Genomic DNA, 12,113 nt, shown 5'->3' on the forward strand with positions numbered 1-12,113 from the left:
ATCATGAGTTTCCGCTGACTCGAAAACTCTGATTCCTCGACTGAATGGACTGCCGTATGCGGGTGACTCTGCGGATGGCTTGATTCCGCACAAACCATGGAGCATTCACCAGCATCCTGATTAGTTTGTTTTGCAACCTTTCCAAAATGGAGAGGTTTGACGGAGCGGTTTGTCCCCAAGCGCCTGAAGCATACATAATGACAGGCTTGAACATCGTATTGTATAATAAAATCTGATTTTTAAGATTGAGCTTGGAATTTCTGTTGATCAGAGGATAGAGTTTGCCTATCCTCAGTAGTACTTTGCTCTTGATATAATCGATGTGATTTACCCAGGTGAGTTGGCGGTCTACCCAAAGACCTAGGTATTTGACTCGCGTTTGCCATTCGATCTCCCTGCCTGAAATCGTGACTCTTGTGTCTGGAGAAACTTTACGTCTCCCTAAATCTATCGCCTGAGTTTTTTCTGGACTCACCCGAATCTTCCATTCCAGGTACCAGCGTTCGAGGTCGTCCTATGCGCGTTGTATGTAGACGACCGCCAACCCTCGACCCATGGAAGAAGCGAGGAGAGCCGTATCATCGGCGTAAAGAGAAACCTTCACGTGATCGAACCTCGGAAGATCGCTCACGTAAAGGCTGTATAGTAGTGGAGATAGCACAGCTCCCTGAGGCACTCCAGCTTCGATTTCCTTGACGGGATACAGGGTTCCTTCAACTCGGACCTGAAATGTTCTGCCTTTCAGAAAGGACCTAATCCACCTGATCAGGCCCTGGGGCAGGTCGAAATCGAGCATTTTGTGTAGTAGACCTTCATGCCATATTCTGTCAAAGGCTTTCGAAATGTCCAGGAGGACGAGATGGACTGTCTCCCTATTGTTTAGCTCTGAGATGGAATTTTCGACCAGTCTCAGGGCCTGCAACTCGGTGGAGTGTGCCCTTCTGAAGCCGAATTGTTCATCAGGCAGAACATTTCGGTCTTCAACTTCTTCGGTCAACCTTTGCAGCACAACACGTTCAGCCAACTTAGCCGTTGAGCAAAGCAGACTAATCGGACGATGATTCTGGGGAAACATCGGGTTCTGGCCCTGTTTCGGAATCTTGACGACTACGGCATGCTTCCATCTTCGGGGAAAGTATCTGAGAGCGATTGAACTGTTGATTATGTCCAGTAGGTATCTGATGTAGTTCTCCGGGAGCTGCTCCAACAACCTATTGTTGATTGAATCAATTCCCGGAGCCTTATTGGGTTTGGAGGCCCTAATCTACCCCCTCAGTTCTTCCTCTGAAGCTGGACGGATCACGTCGTCATCATTTTCCCTAAGGATGCGCCGAACCCGCTGTTCCAGCCGGATATCACGGTCAATATCATCATCCGGATCAACGTTAAGTTGGAACTGATTCTCCATTGTGTCTGCAAAGGCCAACGCCTTCTCGGCGGGGAAGTAGCAGATGCCGCGCTGTCCGTAAAGAGGGGAGGGAGCGGTTTTTCTCTTCTCGAGCCTGCGGGTGACTTGCCATAGCTCATCATCCCCAGGTTCGAGTGATTCCAAACACTCGCTCCACCTCTCGTTTCTGTAGTCAGTGATGGCCTGTTCAACTTGGTTGGCCATCCTGCTAGCCGCAGCCTTGTCTCCAGGGTAGAGAGTCCGCTGATAAACTCGTCTGAGTCGATTTCTCTCCCGGATAAGGTTTTTTATTCTGGGAGGAAACTCATTGTAGCTACGCAGAGGACACTCTGTCCTGGTTGTTCACAGACAATTCGAAATCCGCCACTGACGCGTCGAGACCGTTGCGAGTTCGAAGCTCCTCACGGTCCGTACGTGTTTCCACTAGATGAGCCTTGAAGGCTTCCCAATCCGTGGATGATCTCATGCGATAATCCTGGGGAAGGGGATTATCACCCAGCATCAGGGTGACTGGATTATGATCTGAGTCAACTTCCGACAAAGTGTACACTTCGCAGGACAAGAGACGTTCCTAAGTAGTGCGATATCAAGCACGTCAAGTCTGTTATCCCCACGACAGAACGTAGGCTCATCTGGACCCATCACTCGATACTCATGCCTGTCAGCATGCGCATGAAGCGCTCGGCCGTTCGCATTGGTGATTCTGCTCCACATATTGTGCTTGGCGTTGAAGTCACCAGCAGCAATTGTGGGGGTATCTGTCGACATCAGCAGTTCATCTAGTGATTCTGGAGTTCAACGCCCACGGCTTCCGTGCCGTGTAACTGGTCCGAGTCAATGCCGAATTGTACGTGAGGAAGATTACGTTTGACAAAAATGCCAACTCCTCCTCCAACACGTCCAACACGTTCTCCATGGTAGAAACGGAAGTTTGGAATACCAAAAGGTTCATTGTGCAGGTGGGTTTTCTGTATAAGTGCAACATCGATGTTATGTTCTGTCAGGAAGTTCTCAAAATCATGTTTTTTGTTTGAAATACTATTGGTATTCCAAAATACAACCTTAAGATCGTTAGGCAATGTAAGTTGCCATTAACAAGCTCCAGTTAGCACGTCGGTGTTGACCGTAAACATTTTTTCAAGTACGGGAAACTGAATGAAGAGTTCCTTCATCTGGTCCAGGGCGGAGCAGATCTCATTAACCTTCGACGGATGAGGACTAGAGGGAGCCGCGGACGGCCTGTCGGAGGTGTTACCACTCTTGGCCGCTCCTGCGTAGCTCATACCCGGGCGTGTACCAGATGCTCCGGCAGGACGCCTCCCAGGTGTGGGTGCATTTCGGGGGGCATTTGCAGCTACCTTGGTCCTCCTGCGAACCGTGGGGAACTCAGGACAACCACGGTAGTTCGCAGTATGCACCCCCTTGCAGTTATTGCATTTTGGAGGATCTGCTCTTGGCTTCTTGCACTCTCCTGAAAGGTGTCTGCCGGCGCAGTTGACGCAAATGGGGATGGCTAAGCAGTTCCTTTGGCTTTGCCCGAACCGCGGACATCGGTGACATTGTCCTACCAGTGTCTTCTGGTGTTGGGGCTCAACTTTAATTTTGACATCAAGGAGGTCCTGTTCGTCGTAGATATGCTTCTGATTTTGGCTCACTTGAACCAAAACCAGAGGAAGCGGACGATTTCCACGCATCATCCTGGAGACAGATGATGGCTGGAAACCTTTTTCCACCATGGCTCCCTCGATGTTAGCGATCTCCAGGTGCTCCGGGACCCCTCTGAAGACGGCTCTAATTTGCCTGTCCTCAGGAAGGGTATACGTGTGATGAGGGATTTTCTCCCTCACCAATAATTTGGACATACTCATGTAGTCCTCGATCGAAGAATGCTGAACTTTAATGCCGTCAGTCAGGTTTACTGCTTTCGTATAGTTGACTTTGTGAAAGGTAGCCAACTTTGTGAAATGAACCCACTTGTCCTTCTGGCGAACGACAATTGGGGTAATGCGAGTTTTCTTGATGTTTTGGGACATCTCAGGACGCGAAGGGAGAGGGGAGCTAGCTCCCTGTTCCGTGGGATTTCCAACCTGATTTGTTTCGTCGTTTTGGATAGTCTGGTTTTTTGGGCTACCCTGTACAGTGGAAGTAGACTTTTCACCCGTTTCAGAGCCATCGCTCATATTGACATCAGTCATTACATCACCCTTCACAGAGGATTCAGTTGTTGATATCTCGGATTCCGAGAAATTTAGTACTTCATCACATACTTTAGGTGCTTTTTTGGTTTTGCGCCGGAGTTTCTCGTTGTTTGAGAGGCTGGCTTCGAAGAAGGAGGAAGCAGAGGAAAGTCTTCCGAAAGTCTACGCTTCTTTTTTGCCGGTTCATTCGGCTTTGTCATGGCATTGATTGTCTCAGGCTGCGCAGAAATGGTGGAGCCGACGGGGGTATCTTTGGAGGAGACTCTCCTCGGAGTACGATCAAGAAGCTCCCCGACCCCTGGTGGGGTGCCAGGAGGCTCCCTAATCGCCGACCCAGGAGTGACTTTCAACAGCTCTGATGGGCTCAGGCCCAGACAGTCAAGCAAAAGGTCTATGAGGCCAATCACTTCATTCATGTCCCTGGCCATTAGACTGTCTAGCAGTTCCTCCATACCGCTATCGGAACGACTAACACCCTTAGATTTCCCAAGGGCAGGCGATAATATTGTGAACAGTCTCGTGAAGTGATATATCTGGACGCACTCATCAGAAGTCTGGAAGGTTCTTGCTCACTATAACTAACACTCACACTAATGAGAGAGATTAACCTCTGGCGAATGGCTGATCATCCACCAGAAATACTGCCCTTTGTGGAAATAATTCGAAAAATTAGTCGCAGCGAAAATAATTCTGTTTGTGTTGATAGCGCTGTCGTGATGAAAGAGTTATCCATTTGTTGTAACCAAAAGTCATATTTTACTCCGGGAGAAATTTAAAATATCCCTACAACATTCTTGCGGAGGAATATAAATTATTTCCAAAAAGGTTACAGAAGTGGTTCTAAGGTTACCTAAATATCCTATATATATAATCAATTATTCATTCTCTAAAGACTCGGAGTTCTCTAAGAGGTACACTCGATAAGTTTATCACTTCATTTAATTATTTAGAAATGTATCTTAAGATACATACTTCAATAAATAACACTTCGCTAACGGTTTCGTGACTTATACGGATAGACTATATACAAAACTTATACTAAACCCAATCTGAACGGAACTCTCAACCAAGCCATTAACATTGTCGGGATTGGAATATAAAGGGGGTTAGTTTATAACTTAATTTCGTTTGTAATAACTGAAATTGAATCATTTCAAAATACTGAAATATATGAATTTATTCAAGTACATAAAATAACATTCAGACTACTCTCAGTTATTGTTTGCCCCGAGGGCCTTGTGTTTTTGGGCTACGCACCTAAAAATTCAAAGAACCAACCTTATCAAATCGATTTATTTTTTAACAAGAACCAAGAAATACGAACTAAGAACTCCGATGATTTTCGCAAAGATTAATTATACCTAAATATCCAAACCGATGAATATGTGTTCATTCAAATAACTCAGGTGATTCGAATACGATAAACAAATCGATATGATGTATATCAATTTGAATTTTTTTTAGATAATAATCGTTGAGAACGAACATCCAAAATTTCTGATCAAACCTCTGATTTGGTGAATTTACTGTGAGATCATTTTATATACCACAATAGGAAGCTCTCGAATCGTTTTCGAACTGATTAAAGAGAACAACATCCAGGCAGTACCAAACGTTTCCTCTGCTACATCATCAGTGGTATGTGCGTAGACTGAACGAAGGTTATATCTCGAGGAGGATATATCGAGAGGAGTCTCAGCAACGACAGCAAGTCAGCCGTTGCTGAGACTCCTACTACAACCGATGTGACACGTGTGATGATGAAAGGTTGCAATTATTTTTACGTAGTGACGCATGTCGAATGTTAGACCGGCCACAAGTTAAGACGCAGGTCCGTGAGGTGACGCAGGGTGAGTCACGTTGAATTTCTGCGAACCATACAAATGATAGGAACTCCGCAAGTTCCGACGCAGGGTGACGTGACGCAGTTTTCACGGTCCGTGACCCTGCGTAACGCAGTCCTCCTTCCGCAGATTTCTTCAGTGAGTCACGGCGTGTCAAGTGAAATGGAGGAAAAATTAATAGAGGCAGTTAGAAATCGTCGCGTTTTGTACGACACTAGCCATGATGACTATTTGCGAACAAAATTAAAAAGTTCAATATGGGAGGAAGTGGCAAAGGAAAGCGATATGAAGCTTGCAGAAATAATCGATTCAACCTCCTCATCGTTTTCTGACTCAGATTCGGAGCTGATATCAATTGAAAGTTCATAAACCAAATCCATTTGAAAATCGAAAGGCAAGAGACGCGTCACCTAAGAACTGTAGGCTCGAACTGCGTTTCAAGTTTCAACTTGCGGGGGTCCTAAGAGTAATAGGACCAATCAATCTTACTGCGCCGATTGGTAGATACTGATTGATGTGGGTACTGTGAATTACAGTGTTTCAAAAATTGTTTTGGGTATCTATTTTTGGTTTCGATGTTTAGAAGATTTGTGCAGGATATTTGTAATTCATTAAATTGTGGTAAATAGTCAATTTTCAAAATCGTATGATTTTCGTACGATGTTGATAGATGAAACAAGTATCGTTTCCAAGTATGCGCTTAACGGTTCTGTGAATGGAATGTCGAAGTACGTTAATCTGTTCTATTATATAGAGAATCAAGAGTGCCGCAGATCGAGTGTTTTCGTCAAAATATTTTATATGGATGGGCTTTAAGTGATTATCCATCCTATCCATCTCAGGTTCGCTTTGAGTCAATTTCACTAATAAGTTCAATTGAAATCAGTCTTTTCACACAAGTTTTTTCAAAATACAATCTCTGTCCCAGAAATCTGATACTAGTTTCATTTCATTCCATCATCAAATTATAGTTTATCTGACGTGAAAGTGTGCATTTGCATGCAGTTCCCAAAGCGATTCTAGATATCTCTACCGAAACTTCATCCAAATGATGTCAATGATTCTAATCATTTTCAGGTAATAACTATCTTTTATTTTATTCCTTCTAATGACGGGCGTTCTTTTTACATCCCCAATATAAGAGCCATTCATGTAGATTTAGACGTTAGGTATTTACAGAGTTGAACAGATTCGGCCATTATACCTTATATGAAGAATGCCGACTCAGAATGAAACCAAACTAAACTGTTTGAAATATGTTTTTCCGTTAACCAGCTGTCGCACCCCTACGAACGACAACCCTCTGAAGTTGAAACTAGTGCGAGCTAAGGACTAACGAGGTCTTACCTTTTAACGTGTGATTCCTAACACAGGTTGGACGAACCAGCGACCAACACGGCGGTCGATTTGAGTGAGTGAACAAAGCACCCACGTCGAACCGACCGGCTACCGTCCGGCTATTTTAATAGTATGAAATAAATTATCAAAGACTTTTGCAAACCCTTTCTTCAATAGAAAAAATAATTGCAAAGGCAATAGGTGTGTTGGCACAGTTTGTAAAATACGGAAAAGGTTAAACGTGATCGGCGAAAAATGAACAGATTGTCGAGAAAATTATGTCTGGAATATATCACCATTTGCGCACATCTCGTTGCAAGAAAGTAGGTACCTATATATATATATATATATATATATATATATATATATATGTATATATGAAAAATTATGACGATCGCATCCTTATAGTAGGTGTAGAATATTAGGTATGGTACAATCTTATTTTTATATTTGGGTTCTTGTAGATATGGACTATCACGTACGCTAGTCACTTACTAATACAATTATTGTTCATGGCTAGCCAGAATTTCTAGTGTATTTCGTTTCAGTGGAATTCATCTGTTATTGGGAAGGGGTAGGATTCTTAGTGCGCCTATCAGGGGTCTGATTATGAGTTTCCATTGAATTTATCCTATTTATCTTTAGTTCAGATAGTAAATTGTACGACAATATATTATAACCCAATATGATTGATGACCTTTGTGATAAAATTAATAATGAGTTTTTCCATTTTGAATATGCGCTGTTTGTTTATGGTTGTAACTGTGTCAGTTTGATTCAGTTATCAACGAGAACCACACGAAAATTACAAGTCACTGTCTTAATTGGTTTACCATTTCTACAGAAAGCTTATTAAAAAGCCTATGAGAAATTTTACTAAAAAATATTTTTTTTAAGTAGGTACATCCGCATATTTACTTACTAAAGCAATTGGAAAGTGTTAACTTTCGGATCTGTTGAGTGTTCCAAATTTCAATGAAAATTTGGGTGGGTTTGAAATAGGTGTGAAAACCTGTTCAACCGGGGCTGGCATCATCAGAAGCTATTTGTACTAATTTTTCGTGTGAAAAAAGAATATTCCTTAAAATTTGCCCCTAGCTCAATTCCATCACTGGTGTTAGGTACGCCTATATATTTTGAATAAATATTACATTCATTATTGAAACACTATTGAATATTATAAAAATATAACTAACTATACTCATACATATGAATTTAACTAACACATTTGAGGCATAACTGATACAAAATACTTCACTTACCTTCTGTTAAGTTGGCTGTCCTTGTTCATCTTTCACTGCCTGAACCACTGTACATGATGTTTTTGGCGAGTACATTGGCTTGGGATGTGGGGGTTGAGCAAACCGGCCATCGGATCCCTGCTTCCACGTAGGCCCGCTGGATAAGGGAACAATAGAATCACTTGTGGTTCTGTTATTCCCTAACTGAATAGCATCCCAACGGTGGCTTAATCCTTAGGTGTGTGTATCCGTGCCGAGAGGATGAATGACATTGAGCCTATCAGCTGTCTCTACGGAACCTTCGAGATACTGGGCGCCCTCTCGTCGTAGCATCGCCTTGTCACGGTAATGCGGGACTCTGCCGTGATTGACCTTCTTTCCCTAGCTACTCGTGGGACTTTTATGGACAGAGTAAACTGAGTCTACAGAGGAGATGGATGTCGAGCTTACGACTGCAATTGACCTCCCTGTAAATTTAGATCAGGAGCGAGAACTTCTCAACTCTCCAACTCCTGATCCAACAACTGAACCTAAAAAAAAGGTTTGGTGGTGCAGCCAGGAAATGACTGAGTCGTCTCCTCAAGAGCGGGGTACCTTATGAAACCGCTTTGCACCAAATTCTTGAGCGGCGTACGCAGAATCTGTCTCAGGTGGAGGAACAAACCCCCCATGAGCAGGGTAGCAAACGTTTACGCTCAAGTGATGATTCACCGAAACCAGAGACGAAAAAGCCCTGCACGGGTGAATGTCAGATGTAGCTGACGTGCAAAAATCCTCATATGGGAAGGTTGTCGCGGGTATCAAGGTGGGAATCTTCCACCTTGATTATCCAACTACCTCATTAACGATGAAACAGCAGAGCATATATTTAGTGCCTGCCCCGCTGGGGACCGAATCAGGTCTTTAGAGTTCGGCAGAGCCGTACTCTTACCATCTGATCTGAAAGACCACTCACCATACAAACTAATCGGCTTCTTTAAGAAGCTGGGTTTACTTGGTCGAGTGTGAATAGGAATAGCAGATTGTGGTGGAGCGTCGAATAGACCTACTCCCTTTGGACCTAACCTAACCTAACCTACCTTCTTCTAGTCGCTCACGTCACTGCCTGTAACTGATTCATCATACGGGCATTAATGCATTCATTTTCACTGGTTTCTTATACGATAATAATCACGATATGTCGTAATAATTTTTTCATTGATTGACAATACCCAAATAATAATATTGATAATAATAATAATTAATTTATTTCTGTTGTTTAAAAATACCTAATGGAAAATTTCAATGTTACTATCTTCATTCAGTTTTGAAAGCTGTCGTAGTTTGGAACTGTATCCTAACGTTTCGCCAGCAATCTTGATGATTCACCGATGACGGTGATGAATAAACCTCTGAAGAAGCCAGCCACTCTTGCTGGAGAAACGTTAGGATGCAGTTCCAAATTACGTCGCCCTTCAAACCCGAATGAAAATAATAACACAGAAAAATCTGGGCCGCGAAAGCCCTGACCAATTTATCAAAACATTTTCAGTACTATAACAAAGAAAAGTCAATAAATAAAACGTAGGTCTAGAGTAAAAGACAAATTTAAAACCATGTTAATTTTATTTATGGAGTAGCAATTTTTTTCAATGAGGCTAGCTTGTCGAGTAAGTTGGTCCCAACAAAAAAATTGCTCCACACAACGATGAGAGATTGCTATTTTTTTATCTCTGGAGTGGGTGTGGTATGAATAGTCAGCGTTAGATTGATTTGCAATAAACTCATACACACATTCAGAGTTCAAAAATGTATAGACTAGCTACGGTAAATATTTTAAGTTCCTTGAAAACCTGTGAGCAATGACTGATTTTAAGAGCCAGTGACTCTCTCATGAACTGTTTCAGTTGATTTCTGTATATAAGATATATTATCACTAGTGATGAAACATTATTATCATCCGCATAAGCTGTTACATGAACTGGGGTGAGGATATGAAATTATTTTATGCAAATGAAAAAATGGCATAAAAATGTTTCCTTGAGGGACGCCCTATTTTATTACTGAATATTGAATGAAGGTACCATTAATTACGACTTGTTTCATTCTGCCTCTCAGATATGACTTGATTATATTGTTGTAAATCATGTCCGACAGAAAATAACGCCGGCCGCCACTGGTAACCATAAACCAAACATGACGTAGCTGAGAGCATGGGAATATCCAATGCAGCTCGAGAAGCAGCAAAAAACATGCTACCGATGTCGATGGAACTTCGGCGAAAATTCTACGATATTCCATTGTGATATTTAAACGCTGGCTGCAAGCGTATTCGGACAGTCAAGTACACAGTGAAGTGGACGTTACAGTGCGGTACGCGAAGTGATCTAGTAAGGCGACATACGTTAAAATAATAGTTGAAATGTTTAGTTGAAGTGTTTGTTGTATTTTAAGTGAAATAAAGTTAAGTTTGATTATTATTCAGTGTGGTCAATTATTGGTGAACCCATGGGGAAAAACGTAACAATATCCAGAGTTGTTCCTCTCTCTGCAAAGCGATGCATTTTCATGTATAGTAGTTCATGATTCACACAATCGAAAGCTTGCAAGAAATCAATGAAGAGTCCACACATTTTCAGTTTGCTGTCTAAAGCAGTGATAATGTGCTCCATAAAATCATATATGAGCGGTTTCGTGTATCTGATTTATGTGAAATGTATCTGCTTTATGTGAAACCATGATGGCTTGCAGAGAGAAGGCAATTTGGTGTTGAAAATATAGTCGAAGTAACTGATATAGTAATCTTAAAGGTGTCGGCGAAGTCAAAGGCCAAAAAAACCAATACAAAGGAATTATGCCGCAACGAATTAGTCCACATGGATTGAAGTATTAGCGGTTTGTATTGGATTATTTTTACTAACGGAGTTTTATGATTGTCTGAAGAGTCATAAAATTAAATTTGAAGTCATGTTACGGTGACGAATAGAATGCGAGCCGTCGTGTTGTCAATGTTTAGTTCAGGAAGTGATCGCGATTTGAGTGTTGAAATTCGATATTGGTGCAGTAATGATTAATTTTTGTTATAATTAATTTTTGTTATCTGTTTAAAATGTGGCGCTCTTGGACAAGCACTGATAGTACCTAATAACGAGTGTGATAACAACGCAGACTTTCTCCTGTGTAATGATTCCAAAAATAAGTATTGCTGAAAAGTATGGACATATCATACTGAGACCTCCACCCTATTTTTGTGTTTTCAATCCCATCGAGTTGATTTGGGGAAAATTGAAACAAAGCATCAGGCGTAAAAATAATTTTACAAAATTTTATAAGAAGGTAATAGAGCTAGTTAAAGAAGTATCTAATATTACCGAAGAAGACTGGCAGAAAAAGATTAAAAAAGTTATTTTAGTTGAAAAAGACTATATGGAGATTGTACACTTCCATTTTAATGGTGGAAATGAATTCATTATTGATTCAAATGACGACAGTGATAGTGAAACAGAGAATATGGAAGAGGAATTATCAGAAGCTTTCGACGAAAGTTAGTGAAGTGTTATTGATACGATCGATTGTATATATATATATTCAGAAGCAGAGTTTTGATTTTTGATTTTTGACTGAGATACCCCGTTATTCCATTTTACTGTACATTTCTCCAGTCGCTAAGATTCTCAACTATTTATTATATGCGCTCGCATATAATAAATAGGAGTTATAAAGCTTCAAATCCTTGGTAAATAGTCGATTTGGGTGAACTTACGTATTTTGATGCGTAGATTACGAATCCCAAAGGAAAAAGCGGCGCTCCCCCTTATTTACAAAGTCCTATTTACGGTCCTTCAAAGTTCAGAAAAGGGCAACTTTTCATCCTTCTTTTTCACAAGATAAACTATTTAAAAACACAAGCATTTATTCACTAGGTCACCTTTACACCTTATTCCTTCTTAATTGTCACTTTTCAATTCAACAATCAACATTTTTCTTATAAAAAACTTAATTTAAAAACGAATGCTTTTTCTGGGGACATTCTTCTATTTCTATGTTGGTTACTAGTGACATTTCAGAAAAAAGCGGTTGGTATTTGCCGCCGCCAACTATTTCA

The sequence above is a fragment of the Leptinotarsa decemlineata genome, unplaced genomic scaffold (genome assembly GCF_025532065.1).
Source record: "Leptinotarsa decemlineata unplaced genomic scaffold, Ldec_3_MD MMD2_tig00001019_RagTag_RagTag, whole genome shotgun sequence".
In the NCBI taxonomy this organism is placed as follows: Eukaryota; Metazoa; Arthropoda; class Insecta; order Coleoptera; family Chrysomelidae; genus Leptinotarsa; species Leptinotarsa decemlineata.